This window comes from Micromys minutus, assembly GCF_963924665.1.
Source record: "Micromys minutus genome assembly, chromosome: 7".
NCBI lineage: Eukaryota > Metazoa > Chordata > Mammalia > Rodentia > Muridae > Micromys > Micromys minutus.
In genome coordinates, this window is record NC_137976.1 from 28,632,738 (window position 1) to 28,649,723 (window position 16,986).

The following is a 16,986-nucleotide window of genomic DNA, read 5'->3' on the forward strand; positions in this document are numbered from 1 at the left end:
AGTGCCCTCCTAGGCTTCTTTTACCGTCCTAAGACCTAGTTTCATTTTACACCATAATTTCTCTACAGAGCATCATTAAACTAAATTTGTCTTTCACAGCGCTGTGTGCTCTTAACTGCCAGAATTTTAGCCTTAATCCTAATATATTTTTAAAACAACTCTTTTTCTCTATGAAATTTGTGCTTCGGGCTTCATGGTCATGCTCACTAGACAGAGTGCCTGTGGCAAAGCTTACAGAGAAGTGTGAATTTTTCATGCTAAAACTGAGCTGTTTAAGATAAAACCAGGTATATTTTTTCCTAACTGGTTTTCCATGTTGATTATAAGGTCATATTTAAGGAAGTTTAGAGAACCAGTTTTGTTACTCCTATGTCCTTGAAATAATGGCATTAAAAGTTGGCCTGTAATGCTTCCCAGGTAATGGCAAGAGAATGGTTTGAATTTTTGTGGTTGATTTTTTTTTTCTCTTGTGGTTTCTAATGAACTTTCAAGATGCATGTGCAAGTAGAATTTTGAAACCATGGGTGAGACCATAAATTGTTCCTTAAAGAAATGTTAATGTTATCTTAATAATTACATTTAAAATGTTTACTATGAATCATATATTTTGTATTCGTGTCCAAAAGCGTGTGGACACGCCGTGTAGCCTTCAGCTACTGTCAATAAAGGAAGATCAATAATTTTAAATATGGTCGAGATCTCGGGTGCTACACAGTGTAAATGAGCATTTCTTTCACCTTAATGGTTATTTTAGTACACATTTCTGATGTATTCTTTTCATTTTTCAAAATAAATTCAGTGTCAAAGTGAAGCCAATTATAGATACTTAGCTATATAATAAGAACCAATCTGAAATTGAATAACTATAATTTTTTAAAAAGCTTTTTTTGCCATTAAAAATCTTGATTTTATAATACAGCTATGTAATATTTTGAATCTTGATTTGATCTTGAGTCTATAGTAATATTTTGTATGTGAGTAACTCCCTGTTAACTCACCTCAGAAGGAATATGTTAGTTCAAGAAAACACAAAGCCAGTTTACAGTGTATGAAGGAACCTTTGGATTTTTACTGCATGTTAACTAGGGTGTTTTTTCTTTTTCTTTTTCTTTTTTTACTTAATCTTCTACATTTGAAATGTTCACCTTTCCTCGTATTGCACAAAAATAATATGAATGATATAAGAAAAAATGACTTAGGATCACACTGATTTCTTTCATTATTTATTTTTACTACTCTCATAAATTACATGCTGAACAAAGTGCCCCCCTTCTCCTTTAAACAGTTCCCCATCACTTTTCCTTCCTCAAGATCTTCTCTGTTTCTTTTCAGAAAAGAGAAGGCCTCCCAGGAATGACAATCAAACATGGCTTCCCAAGTTACAATAAGAGGAGGCACACACTGAATTATAAAATACTATGCACAGGGCTGATAAAATAGCTTTATAGCTTAATTAAAATTGATAAAGGCAATTGCCACCAAACCTGAATATCTGAATGTGATCTTCAGACTCAACATTTCATGAGGAAAAAACTGACTTAAAATTATCCTCTTATCTCCACATGGGTTGGGGCATAGAGAATTAAGTAAACAAATGAAATATTTTAAAGTTATACATTGTCACAAAAATGTATACAATGTTAATTTCTAAATGCACTTGAAATAGAGTTGCCAAAATGACTAGCCACCTTTTTTTTTTTTTTTTTTTTGCATTTTGTGTATGTTTGTAATCATATGGTGTTCAATTAGTCACCTCTAGGGATACAGAATCTCAAGTTTCGCCATTTGTTTCTTATGTGAAATATTAATTATCTACTGAAAACATTAAATTAGAAAATTAATTTTACATATTTAAATTTTTTTAAATAAATGCTTTAGTCTTTATGATGATGTGTCATTTTCCAAGTGTTGAAAAATATGTTAACAGTTAAAATTACTGGTCAACCTCAGTCTGCATTCAGAACCTCGTGTTCTAGAATTTCTACATGAGTTCCCTACCTGGCTTTGTCATTCATTTGTCATTTGTTTTTGAGATGTTTCCCTTGTTAAAACAGAAAATCATAAAGAAAAATGTGACCAGAATATATTGTATCAATTTTTTATGCTCATTGAAAAAAATAAGTTAGTGTGAGCTAAGGTCTTACAAGAGTGTATTTGAAAAGTAAAGGTCAAAACATTTAGTCTTTTGATCATTATTTCTTCTGTTTCCTGGATAGAAAAATTATTTTAAAAAAGTAATATATATCATTTGTAGTAGTTCCCATTTTGGGGAGCTTATTAGAAAATCCATCAAAATATTTTAGCAAAGATTGTAAAGTATGTGTTTACATGAATAGGAATACAGAAGAATCAAAATACTAAATTTTGATGGATATACCGTACAGAACAGGTGTTACACATCAATCTAGTGCACACATTTCTACACTCTAATAACTTTAAATTGAATATTCTAATCCTTAACATCAAAAAGAGCCCAAAGTATCAGACATAGGATTTAAGATACACAGGAATGAAGCAATATATGGTATAGCGGTCAAGGAATAAACAAACTACCACATAAATACATAATTTTGGTACTTTAAATATTATATATGTCCCCAGACCGATGGCAGAATGTTCAGTGCTCAGCTAGATGAGGCCTGGATGAGAGATGTAGACCAGCAGGGTCAGGCCTTTTGACATTATACCAGCCCATGGCTCCTGCTTGCCTTTTCTGCTTCCTTTCTAAAGCATGTGAGTAAGCCATGGTCACATGTTCCAGTGATCACTGATATGGGTCTTCCATGGTTTCCCTGTTATAACACATGGTACCTTTGAGAACATGAGATGAAATAAAGCATTCCTTCCTGAAGTGCTATTTGTAACAATAACAAGGGAAAGAAAAGTAAAGAGAAGAAAAGAAAAGAAAAGCTAATACTAATGAGAGGAAATTCATGAAGGAAAGGGATGTATGTGAGAACTTAAAGTAATAGCTGGATGAAAGAAAGAGTGGTAGCATCTAAGGAACCAGATCTTCTTAAAGCAACATCACCTGGAGTATATTTCCAGATATGTCAAAAGCTGGGCTAAAATACACTATTTAATTTATGTTCCCAGAATACATTTAATCAATATATAGTCAAAATTTATACAACAAATAAATGGAAAAGGTATGTTTCAATCCAGAATCTTAGGATTATAGAATTGTTTAGGAACACTTATGTTAATAAAGAATGTTGATGATCAAATGGATGTATCCATGTTCTATGTTATCAGCTAATCAATGAAAAGCTTTAGATGTTTAGTAGTATTGATTAGTTAACAAGAAGAGCAGCATTTTGTCCATAAGTCTAGTTATTTTGCTGCTATAAGAGATTACCACAGATGCAGTTGGTAAACGGTAGACATGAATTCCTTTGAAGTTCTGTTTTAGGAATTCAACATATACAAAGGGTTTCTGAGTTTATTTCAAAGTTCCCTAAGAAAAGTATTCCTTTCTTGAAACTCCAAAAAAGAAAAATTTTCCCCACTCAAGTTCTAGCTTCTAGACTCCAAATAGAGTTTTCCTGTATTAGGTCAGTTAGCATATCCTCACATTTTAAGGACAGCTCTGATTGGCTGATTCTTTCTAAGCTTCTCATTGTTTTCTTCAACAAGACAGGAACATGTTGATGCGTTTGATTTTAAGAGTTCAGAGTCACCACCAGTCTTTAATGTTGATTCACATACTAATCTGCTGAGTTAATGTCCCTTTAGATTTATCTTGCCACTTTCACATGTTTACTAATTGCAGAGTTAATATTACCATGACACTAATAATCTAACTACTACAACAACAAAAACACAGCCCTCTGTCCCCAGACAGTAGATATCAGGAATAGTCATCATGAAACTGAGATGCAGGGTCAAGATTCAACATTGGGAATCCCAGCAGCCAGTATGTGGGTTAGATGCTCCAAGTGTAATTCAAAGTTGCCCAGGGAGAACTTATGGGATGGTAGCTAAGAGGGAGATGATTCACCTATGTGTGATGCTCAGGGTTTCACCATCGGCAAAGTTTGAAAAATGATTTCTTCTCTTGCCTTCAAAGTTCATCTCGATTTGATTAAATGTACACTGTAGCTTATTTAAAACCTGTGATCAGGATGTGCTGCCTATATGTTAATGGTTATATGTGGACATGTGTCTTAAAACACTGTCAATTAGTAGTAATTACTTTATAAATATCATTTTCCTCACACAACTCTTTGCATGGAAATTCTTAACAATCTGTTGGGTGTTCATCTAAACTTCTTTATGTTGACATACTTCTGTATGTCACACTGAATGGAATAGGTATTGGCTGTTTTAATTCATCTTGTTACTATTATTAAACTATTGCATTTAAAAGTACATAGACCACATTGTTACTTAAATGCAATTTCTGTTCTTGTTTAGTTCTTTCTCAAAGCTGTTTTCTATGATTTCATGCTCCAGCATTATTTTACTGACTTAAGCATTTTAATTTAGTTTCCCAATAATCTAAAACACACCCAAGTCTTGGTACTTTATATATCAGTGTGTCATTTCCATTCACTTAGAGCAAATGTTTTCTGCTTGCATTTTGCCTTTCTCTTTCCTCATCTTACCATTTCTGTTTCTGTCATCTGATTGCCTATATAATATTGCAAGCTCTTATTCAATAAGATGCATTATTCTCTAAGAATTCTGTAAACTCCTGCAATGAAACATAGAGATCAGTTTGTTTGCTTTGTTTGGAATGATAGAAAAGTAAACTGTTGTATTTCATGTTAATTTTTTAAAAAATATTATTGGTTATTTTATGGATTTACATTTCAAATGCTATCCCCTTGTGTTAATTTTTTAGCCGTGGATCCTGTACCATATATAGGAGTCAATGATTACCCCTAGGTGGTAAACATGACCAGAGCTAAGCCTTCTGTTTCTCACTGGTAACTCATTTCTCCTATGGACCTGAGAGATTGTAAATGTCTTCACTGTGCACCTGTCCTAGAGGCGAGGCTTTCTGGGTTACTTCTCATTGATGAGGCAGCTCCTTGGTGACTAAGACCTGGTGGGCAATTGACGATCCGAAGATGGGTGTTGTGCTTCTGGCTATAAATCACAACACTCATCACTACAGGCCTGTCTGGTGTGACTACTTTCTAATATTAACTTTATTATTTGTTTGATAGTTATGTGTTTCTATTTATCTTCGATGAAAATAATACTTAAATGCTGTTCTAAAATTTTTGTGACTTATTGACTGTTTCTACAAGTTTGAAATAAGGGAATTTAGAGAAAGCACAATGACTTGTTGCTGAGCTATTTTAAGCTACAGAAATTTGGGTTGACTTAATTATGGGCTATCTCCAGTGGGTTAAATGCTTCCATTAATTAAATGTAATCTTTATTCACAAACTATTAAAGAATATTTAATACAACTCATAGAGTAAAGCAGTTATTTTTGTTATCAAATATAAAGCATTAACCCCACTTTCATTTTTGTACAGGAGAATATGGAAATTTTGCCTTTAGCAATAGCCTTTTCTCAGATAATATAAAATATACTTTGATGCTCTGTGATAACCAATGCAATTCAATGTAAGTTAGAAGTTACTAACAAACATGGATGAAGTTGGTACAAGAGCCATCATCACACAGTGATGCATACATTACACCACTATATCACAGAGATTGAAACTTAATCACACAAAGGGAAGAAAAATCAACTACTTCTATTCTTAGTCCTTTAAAAATTTGTAAGAACCAAACATCTTATAATTATACCACTTAGTTGGTTGAGGCTAGAGAAATGCCGAGTTTAAGGATAGTCTATGCTATGTAGCTGCACCTAAGCCAACCTACACTGAGACCATTTCATAAACAAAGAGGTATAAATCGTCTATATTCATATATCGACTTGTAGTTCTAAAATAAATGAAGTGAGATAGACTTAAATCTGAATTCATTTTGGGATTGAGAAATACTAGAAATTATTAGATTTGTTATTAAAACAACTGAGATTTTCTACTTAATGGCTTCATTGTAAAGTTTTCTTTTATTCATTTTCATAGACCATAACCTGTGCACTAAATCACGCTCAGGTAGGAATGCATATTAAGCTGAATTTGGTGGCAAAGGTCTGCAATTCAGGTGTCTCTGGACCTGGGGACAGGGAAATCACAAACTCAAGGCTACACTTGCCAACTTAGTGACACCTAGTCCCAAAATAAAACCTGCAAAATAATTGCTGAGTATTTGGCTCAGTTCCTACAGAATGTGAGGCCCCAGGCTCAATTACCAGTAGAAAAAGGTCAGCAAAATGGAACATAATTTAATAACCTCATATGCTCATGTAATTAAAATAAGTTTTACATAGCCGAATTATCAGATATATCAATCAAGTATATACTAATAGTTAGTAGTAAAAATCTATTTTTAAAATAAGCAGGATCCTTTTATTTTTCCCACAAATTTCCCACAAGTTTAGGTGAGATTAAAGGCTTCAGCAAAACACACAAAAAGCTAATTGGAAGAACTATAAAGTAAACTTAATCCAACATTCTTATTAGGTTGGAAATAATCAAATATCTCCAACCAAAGAAAAGATTAAAGTTGAAGCAGAAGGATCTCTACAGCATGGTGCCCTCAGAACCCAAGGACAAACGCTGGATCCAGGTAAACAGTGTGAGAAATCCAGGCCCATTACAATGAAGATGGCTTACACAGACAAAATCTTTCTATATTTTGCTGCTAAGAAAATGATGAAGCTGAATTCAATAGCAATGTCTTTCTCAATCTGGCAACTAAACAATGGCTGGGGTAAGTATGTACATAAAACTGATTTAACTGTTCTAACTCTCAGTAGAAGCCTAAACATGTAAGTGTGAAATATAAAATATCACAAAAAGTATTTTATATATTTACTTAAATAGAAACACACTAAAATTAGATTGTGCTATTATTTTTTAGATTAGGTAACCTAATAATTGGGAATATTACTTTAGATCACTTTCATTTAAATTATGGAAGGAAATATATACTACAGTATGTAATGCATTTCCAATAAATGACCTTCTGTGCATTTGAAAGTCATTTTTGTAGCCATATTGAAATAATAAAAATGTTTCTATTATAAAGTTATCATAAAGATAAAAATGTTATAGTATATGTGCCATTGTTTTGCAAACTAAATTTCATAGAAGTACTAGTCTTTACAGTTGTCTAAATTAGCGGAAACTGAGAGAATGGTGAATAACAGGCCCAACTTGAGATCCATCCCATGGACAACACCAGTTCTTAACACTATTTATGATACTCTGTTATGCTTGCAAACAGGAGCACATTGTCTTTTGAGAAGCTCCATCCTGTAGCTGACTCAGAAAAATACTGAAACCCACATAAAAATAGTGGGTGGAGCTTGTGGACATTTATGGAAAAAAAATAGAAGGAAGGATTTCAGGCCTTGAAAGGGATAGTTACTCCATAGGAAGACCAACAGAGTCAACTAACCTGAACTTTTGGGGCTCTCAGAGTCCTGACCACCAACCAAATAACAAATATTATTGGACCTAGGCCTCTTTGTATGTATATAGCAGATGTACAGCTTGGACTTCATGTGGGTCCCAAACAACTGGAATGCTGATTATCCCAAAAGCAGTTGCTTGCACATGGGATATGTTCATCTAGCAGGGTCTCAGTCAGTCAAGAGAAAAAGTACCTAGCCTTGCAGAGACTTGAAATGCCAAGGTGTGAGGGGGAAATATGTCCAGAGAGGCCCAACTCAGACAAGGAGAGGGGGAATAGGGGAAGGATTGGGAAAGGGTGCAGTGAGCAGATGAATAAGTAAAAACTAAAATCAATAGAAAAATTAACTATGACATATACAAATGATGTCTCAGATATGTTCATGAGATAAAATTCAAACTCATTAAAATATTTTTTCATGGGTTATACTGAAAATGTGCTTTGCTGTGAGTATAGAGCAATGAATATTTCCCATATGTGTTATATGTGTTAGTAGTTGTTCATTTTTCTTTTACTTTTATTTTAACTTATTTTATTTTATGTAGACTTCTAGAAAAAAATGAAATGAAGAACAAAAAATTGAAAGAATAAAAATATTAATATTTTTTAGATATGAGCATACATTTAAATTAAGAAACATGACTCATTTTGAGTGTTTTATACTCAGATAAGCAATTATCTCTCAATGTCTGCCTGTCTCTGATTCTCTCACCTGCATATAATGCACACATACACGCACAGACTAAACATGTACACTTAAGCTTGCATTTCAAGTTCATCATCCATACAGCAGCTGCCAAGTCAGCATGGATTTCCACACTGCACTGAATTACTTAATCATAGACTTTGAAAGTGTTATACATTGTAACTACTCATCAAAACCCATAATTTGTCTTTGCTACATTATAAAGAGTATTATGTGTAGTGTAAAGCCTAGTTATATATAAAGCCCAGTATCTAAAACCCCACTGAAACATAAAATCAAGTAACCTGTCATCATTCTCATTTTTAAAATCTGGTGGGATGTGTGCATTCTAATGTAAAATTAGACTTTAAGAATATAGAAATAGAAAGATTTGGGTAGCCATGCAGAGAAAGTATAGTTGATATAAGTACATCATATCCATGTATAGAAGTATAATGAATACTCTTTGTATACTTTGCCTCTGCCAATAAAGTTTAAATATATGAAATTAAAAAAATCCTACATGAATATAAACCAGAATTTGCTTACTAACAGTCAACTTATATAATTTTTTGGTTACATCAGTTTTTCAAATTAATTCAGATCTTTCATGTTTCCTAAAACTTGCTCAAAATTATATTAAGAAACTCATGTCTTTAATCCATGTTAATATTTATTTGCCTTATTCATTTATTTCTAATCTCTGTTTTCTAACTATTTCATAGTGATAACAGAAACAGATGGTCACTTCTTGGATTTGCTTTCATGTGTATATCTGTCTCTGAAGTTGGTTACTTTTCTCCAATTCTCCAAGTTGAAAATTCTTATTTTAATTCATTTTATTATTCATATTCATAGTCGTTAAAAATAAATATAACAAGTGGATGAATGAATTTGTTATTGTAAACTATAAATGAATCACAAGCCCCTATTCAAATGAATCATATACTCTAAAGTAGGAGGTGAGGAAGGACATATTTACTGCACCGAAAAGGTCCATATGGTGTGAAAATATAGAATAGTGAGATTGTAGGAAACATACACTTCACCCAAACTGCAGTGGTCCATTAGGAAATGCACAAGAAAAAAAAGGAGATTGTTAAGCAGATAAATGAGTACATGTCAACTTTTGTTAAGTAACAGAGTAGAAGAGATTGGCACAAGAGTAATAGAGGGTCATCAAAAAGCATGAGATCCAGAGGACACTTCAAGAAACCTGACTGGCATGAGAAAGGAGAGCACACTGGAAACGGGCAAAGAATGAGATTCAAAGTAGAGGACAAAGACTGATCAGGAAGGTGATGGAAAGTAATATGTGGGAATTGTATGCACTTCTGAGTCTTTATAACTTGTGACCCTATAATACTATTCTTCATTCTTATTGACCACAATCAGGAAATTAATTTGTTGCCACTTTATAACTGCAATTTTGCTCTTGTTATGATTGTAATGTATAATCTGATACTCAAGGTATGTTGAGAATCATGTTAGAGTCTAAAGTGATTTAAATAATGGAGTATTATGTTTTTAACTTTAACGGCTGTATTTTAAATGAGAAACATTCCTCCACAGTTCAATAATTTGAACATATGACTGACCCTCAGTTAATGACTTTCTGGTGATATTATAGAACCTTTAAGAAAAATTCTTGACCCTCCACTCCCCAGTTGATGGCAATCTGGTGATGTTATGGCACATTTATGAAGTGGAACCCTGATGTGGAAATAACATCCTTGTGTCCTGGTCAACTTTGAAAGTGTCATATAGTCTCGTACCATTTCTATTTAGCCAGCTCTTGTCTTGGTGACAACCCAGCATCCTGCCATAGCATCCTGGCACCAAGTCTTTTCAGGCTTTATGAACATTCCCACTTGACCTGTTTGCTAACTAACCTCTTACCTATGCCACACTCAGTCGTGATGTCGTCTCATACAACAAACAGTAACTAACACAACCATGAAATAAAGATATTAGTTAAGTGTAATAAAACAAACAGAAGGATCAGCCTGTGCATATTTTAACAAGAAAGAACTATGGAATCAGAAAAAAGAAAAGGCTACCTGTGTGTATCTGAATTATTGGTAGTCCAATTGGTAGGGAATGTAAGGGTAAGAAAAAACTTATAGCAAATATGCTATATTAAATCATGTTTTGCTTAATAGTTACAAGACTCTAAGGAAAAAATAACTTTAGCAAGACAGGCACTTGTTTATCTTCAGAGTGCAATTATATTTTTCTTTTTTCTTTTTTACACAGCATATTCTGGTCACTGTTTGTCTTCCCCAAGAGCCTCTCAGGTCCTTCCCTTTATATCCAACTTCACATCTTTTCTTTTTTCTCTCAGTTTAGATGGAAAACAAATAGGCAAAAGAAAGAATAGAGAGATGAAAAATGCAAGAAATTCAGACACACCCACCCACCCACACACACACACGTGTGGGCACGCACACACACACACACACACACACACACACACACACACACACACACACACACATGCATACATACCATAAAAACAAAATTGGAAACATAAAATACTAGAAAAAGACCATTAAGACAAAAAATGTCAAAAAAAGAGACAAAATATCTATTAAAATACCATTGAATTTATTTTGTATTATTTATCTAATTTTGTCATGTGGCCTCCATTAGGTGTGTTAAATATACCCAGTGTGACTGCGCTGCAGAAAACTAGTTTTCCTTCACAAGCAGGTGCCAGTTGTAGAGAGTTTCTTGGTTAGGACTGGGAGCTCATGTTCCTGTTTCCATATTAGTGTTGGGATTCCATTTGCATTGATCCTATGCAATTATATATAAAAGAATATTTTACCTTCCTTCTCATTTGAATGGCTTAGTTCCCAGATGTATAACTTAGTGTTGCCATATCAGCATCATATTTTCCTCCAGTAGTTGCATTTCAATGAGCAGCAAAGAAATAGAAGAAAGATATTTTTGTTGTTGTTGCCATGAGTCTTTATCAGTACTCATAGAAAGCTGAAAGCTGGGTACAATTCTAGATTTATTTTTTAAAGGAATTAACACTGATAATCAGATCATGCTGGGAGCAGAGAGAAATATGAAATTCCCTTAGCCTGAGTAACACCATTTTGCAAAAGATCTATGCCTACATTTCTGTTTCACACGAAAGAAGACTTTTTCCAGAAATTAGGTGATCTCTCTATGGTCAGGTAGTTAGTTATTCAAGTAGTACAGTCACCCAGGCAGCAGATCCTGCTTGAAAGAACATCCTATTACACGAAAAGTCTCCCACACCATGCAATTCTTTCTGTTTTTCTTTAAAAGAAATGCTTTGAGTGCATAATAAAGAAAGCTTGATCAGCCCTTCTTTGTGTCTCTTCTTCTTTGTGCTCTCCTTCTTTGTGTTTCTTGTCCTTCATTTATCTGTCCCCTCCTCAGGTCTACACTGAAGACCCTGTGATCTGGGGCAAGATCACACTTACCTATAAAAGTATCTGTGTCTTAGTATTGAGAAATAAGAGACAATTTACTACCTCTGCTCCTGTTCACCAGTTCAAAGGACTTGACATAACAATTTAGTGCAACTTTGTTTTTTGAGTGTCCAGACATTCTGGTCAGGAAGTCAGAAAAGAGAAACAAAATGAAGATATTATATGTCATGATTCAAGAGACATTCAATAAAGAGATTTTTAAAGTATTAGGTAGAACGTCTTGATAAAGCCAGAGAAATATTTATTGACCTGTGTCATAGGTTTCTGCTCACTTCCAGATCTCTGTTTTCTATTAGACCATTTTGCTTAAATATCTTTTTTTTTTCAAAAGAAAACTTGTTCAATTTGTTAAGGATTTCTTCTGAAGAACTGTCACTTTTTCTTTTGTTCTTCAATTACATTTTCTTTTGTACTATGCATATTATAATAGTACTAAAATGCTAACCTTTAAATATATTTTGCCTTTTTTTAGAAACCTCTCCAAGAAAATAAGTAACATATGCCTAACCTACATCTAGTTAGATCTCTCATCTCCATTTAAATTTTAATAAGGCAATTTATATCTTGCACATCATCTTCATTTGTCTCCCGACTATGCAGCATTATTTTCCATAATGTCTATAGACCCTAAACCATTTTTCATTTTTCATGCTTCAAATAATTTTAATGGTTTCTTAGATAGAAGTTGTTATATGAAAAATGTTAAATTTTTGTTGGAGCAAACTATAACTCAGTTTTATGTGTTTAGTAGAAAAGTAATAAAGGAGGGAAGTGGGTGGGAGACTGGGGAGAAGGGGAGCAGGGATGGGTATCAAGTGTGAGTAATGGGGAAGAAGGACAGCACATACAGAAATGGGCAAAGGGGACATCTTTGGAACAAGCAAGAAACCTGGGACAGGATAGCTTCATGAGAGCCTATGGGGGTAACCTTAGCTCAAACTCCTAGCATCTGGAATTATGGAGAGGGAAGTAGCTACCTCCTAAAACAAGTCATAACATCCAGTGTATCACAAAACACAAAATTTGTCCTGCCTACAAGACAGGAAGTGATAAAGATTGAGTAGAGATTGAGGATATGACCGTCCAATGACTTACTTACCCAACTTGAATCCCATTCCATGGGAGAGAGCTATCCCCTGACACTATTAATGGTACTCGGGTGTGCTTGCAGACATGAGCCTAGCACAACTCTGTCTTCTGAGAGGCTTCATCCAGCATCTGATGGAAACAGATGCAGAGACACACATCCAAACATTAGGCAGAGCTTAGGGAGTCTTGTGGAAAGGTGAAGGGTAGGATTGAGGAAGCCAGAGAGTGAAGGATAGAACTGAGGAAGTTGGAGATGCTGACACAATATAGAAAGACCAATGGAGATAACACAAACGCATGTGAGCTCACAGAGACAGAACCACCAACCAAAGAGCATGGAGGCTGGATCTAGGCCCCTAAATATTTGTAGTAGATGTGCAGGTTGGTACTCATGTGTGTCCCTTAACAATTGGATCTGGGCCTGAATCTGACTCCGTTGCCTGAGTTTGGATCCCTATCATCTAGCTGGTCTCCCTTGTATCTCTTCAGTGGGAGAAGATGCACTTAATCCTGCTGAGACTTGTTCTTGATATAATATATCCATTGGGGTTACTGCCTCTTTACTGAGGAGAAGAACAAGGTGGGGGGTCTTGTGATGTTGGGGCAGAAAAGACAGGGGAGAAGTGGGGCTCTAATCAAGATGTAACATAAATAATGATTATATGTCTCATAAGTATTTCTAAAAGTATTCTTTATAAATCAGTTTTTTGTTTTTATTAGATATTCTCTATATTTACATTCCAAATGTTTTCCCTTTTCCCCCTATTTTAATCACCCCTCTACTCGTTTCCCTGAAGGTGCACTGTCCCCCAACAACCCTCTCTAACCTCAGTGCCTTGGCATTTCCCTACACTGGGGAAATGCACATTCACTTGACTAAAGGCCCCTTCTCCCATTGATTCCAGACAATGCCATCCTCTGCTATATATGCAACTGGAGCCACAAGTCTGTCCATGTGTGCTCATTGGTTGGTATTTTAGGCCCTAGGAATGCTGGAGGGTTTGGTTGGTTTTGATGTAAAAACAAAGTCTTTAGGGGTTCTGAGATTTTTCCAAAGCACTCCATTCTTAGAATATGAGACCCTAAAGACACAGAATTTGTTAAAGTCAGACTCAGAGATTTTCTAGTCATACCAAGGCTATGAGATCCCACCTGTGCCTGAAAAATAAAAACTATGGCCCAGAGTAATTCTCAGAAAAAAAAAAAAACACAAAATATACTGGCTGACAGCTGCCTGGTCCTCTAGAATGACCTATATATGGTCCTGATGCATAACATAGTTATCTCATGCTCTAATCACAAAATTCTGAAAACCAGAGCAAGGACAAAACCTCTCAAACCTTTGAAATATATAAACAAGGTTCTGAAAATGTAAAAACTAAACTTTAATGGACAGGTCATGCTATACTGACTAAGCTAAGTTAAGACAAAACAAAAATAACTGTTTTAGAAACAGCTCTCCGACCCCTCCTTGTACTGAATTCCAAGGAGAATGCAAATTGTCAACAACCTTACTGCCACAGTTTCTTCCCCTTTCCTACTCTCTTCCTCTCTTCTTTCTAAAAATTATACTGCTGACCAATGCTAAAATATTAGTTCACCCCTTGACAAAAATGTATAAATGATGTATGCTTTTTAAGTTCATGGTTAACTCCCTGTGCAAGGATGAGCAACCCCATGTACATGGAATAAAATGGTTATTACAGTGGTCTACTTCCTAATTGTGTTCTGTGGGTCGCACTCCTGAGCTAAGACTCCTCGAGGTCTTACAACAGTTGATAATGTTCTTCCCATAGAATTGCAAACACATTCACCCCCTTCAGTCCTTTCTCTAGCTCCTTCATTGGGGACCCCATGTTCAGTCCCATAGTTAGCTACAAGCATCCTTAACAGTATCTGTATGACTTTGGCAAGGACTCTGAGGAAGCATCCATGTCTGGCTCCTTCTAGTAAGCACTTCTTGGTATCAGCAATAGTGCTTGGGTATGGTCTTCTATGTGTTAAAAAATATTACAACACTGTTCAGTGATTTGTGATTTGTAATTTGAATAAGAATGTTATTATGGTTTGTATTTTATTGGTCTGTTTATATTATATATGAGAAAAAGTCATTGCACGTGAAATATATCTAGTCCCTATAAAATATTAATTATGTAAGGCACAAAGAAAAATAGTAAGTCCTCCATAAATGAAAAAAATGAAGATAGTGTCAGGAAAATTTCATTCTTAATCCCTCGTGCCTGGCAACATCAGTTACTCATGTTGAATGCCTGTTACATTTAGCAGATGTTCTGCATAAGTATCTGAGGGGAGATACTAGTCCACTGAGTGCAAAATGAGCTGATAAGCCGAAGTGGAACTACTTGTCGTATTAACAGAGATTAATTAGAAATTTCATAAGAAGCCTCCAAAGTCCAAAAGATGGTTTTCTTTTCCCTTAGTTGAAACCCAATCACGTGTACATTTAGTACTTGCCTAGCTTGTATCAATAACTCTTAGGAAGTAATATAGTTCTTTTACTATTTGACCATAAAGTGGTCTGGAGCTAATCACAGACGGGATTTGCTCAGTGTTTTGAAGATCAAGGCTTTCCCCCTTTCAGTGACACATGTTCTTATTTCTCGTCATACTCTACCATCTAATGGTTGGGTGGATACTTAGCCTTTTGTTTGTTTCATCAGGCTGTTTAATCTAGCGTGTTGCCTATAAAGGCTTGTAGTATCGAGAGTACAAATACTTCTCCAGCGTGTCTCCTAGAGACTGTTTCACGCTTGGCTCTTTTTGGCCACTAGCCTCTTGTCTCTATTCATCAGTGGTGAGGCTAATTCCTTTCAGTTGGGTAAGAGAGATCCATGTTTTGTTGCCCTTGCCAATAACGAAAATGTTGGAAAGCTGAGTGGCAAAATTGTTGTGGCAACGCTTTTGCCATTAGCGTCTTTCCCATGAACCACAACCAAAGAGCCTGGATGTCTCTTTCTACTGGTGATTACACCAATCCTTCCCAGGTTAGCACCTGCGGTCACCATACAATATCATATTTGATGAAATCAGTTATTTTGCCTGTCTCTCAATCAATTTGGATAGTGTCACTCACCTTGATAAGGTGATCAGGGTATTGAATAATATGAGCATCATGGATGACCAGATGTAAGATTTCTTTTGTGCTGGCAAAGATCTTTCTCACTTTGCACAGCTTATACTTGGCCATCTCAGGTGTAATACGATGAACAGCAAAGTGAACATTGGTGTCATAGATCAGACAGAAGTTCTCTCCAGTCTTGTCAATGCTGACAACATCCATAAACCCAGCAGTGTAGGTTATACTGGTCCTGACTTTCCCATCAATCTGAAAGAATCTCTGCATGCAAATCTTTTTTATTTCAACTCCAGAACTTATCCAGCATCCCATGTTTTGGATGGCTACACTCTTCAAATGTTTCTTGGGACCACAAGCCATGGCTGTGCTGGGAACAGAAAGTTGATACTCAGCATATTTTCCTTAAGTGCAAAGGCAGCCCTGGGGTGGAGCAGCGAGTTTTCAACTGTATGCATCCTGTTTCACCTGGAAAGATACCAACTAAATTTGCAAAAGTCAGTCGGTTTGTGAAAGAACAAACACTAGGGAAGAGGGAAGAGGGCACTTTAGGTGATTTCAGCCACTAGATCAGCCACTTCCCTGTGAATTAAGCCTGCTTTCCCTAGTAATTCAAAGCAACAACAACAACAAAAAACAAACAAAAAAAAAACCACTTTTCATAACCTTGGTCTATTTTTCTGTTGTTGGGAGTATAAATATACATGGGTACCAAAATAAAAGAAATTCTTTTATGGGATCTTGAGATTAATTAAAAGATCAATAATAGTCAAACACAGTGATCTCTGATGAAGAAATAGATGAAGAAATAAGATGATGAATGGATAGCTCTATCTTAAGGCTGTTTTAAGAAATGTGAGAGATACAGAAAATCTCTTCTGTGGTGGTAGATATTGGGTACATAAACATGTATAGAAACATAAATCTATGGCTTTCTCTTCCCTGGTATAAATACATCACTCATTTTAAGGCAATGTCGACTATGGGCTATTTAATGTTTCTTCACTATCTTCTTATCTCAAGCATCCATTGTTAGAAAGTCCTAAAAACAGTTACTTTTAAATTTGAGCTACTTATAACAGATTAGGCAACTCCTTTAAAGTCCTGGTGTTCTGCTTTGTGGTTATTAAGTTGGGATC

At 35.1% G+C, this 16,986-nt stretch overlaps 1 pseudogene across 1 annotated transcript; it reads right to left on the bottom strand.

The window, feature by feature from the left end:
• Positions 1 to 15,518: 15,518 nt before the first annotated feature.
• On the bottom strand, positions 15,519 to 16,210 carry LOC308422627 (small ribosomal subunit protein eS4-like; annotated as a pseudogene). The gene has a single exon. The product of its transcript is annotated as a small ribosomal subunit protein eS4-like (transcript).
• Positions 16,211 to 16,986: the final 776 nt, after the last annotated feature.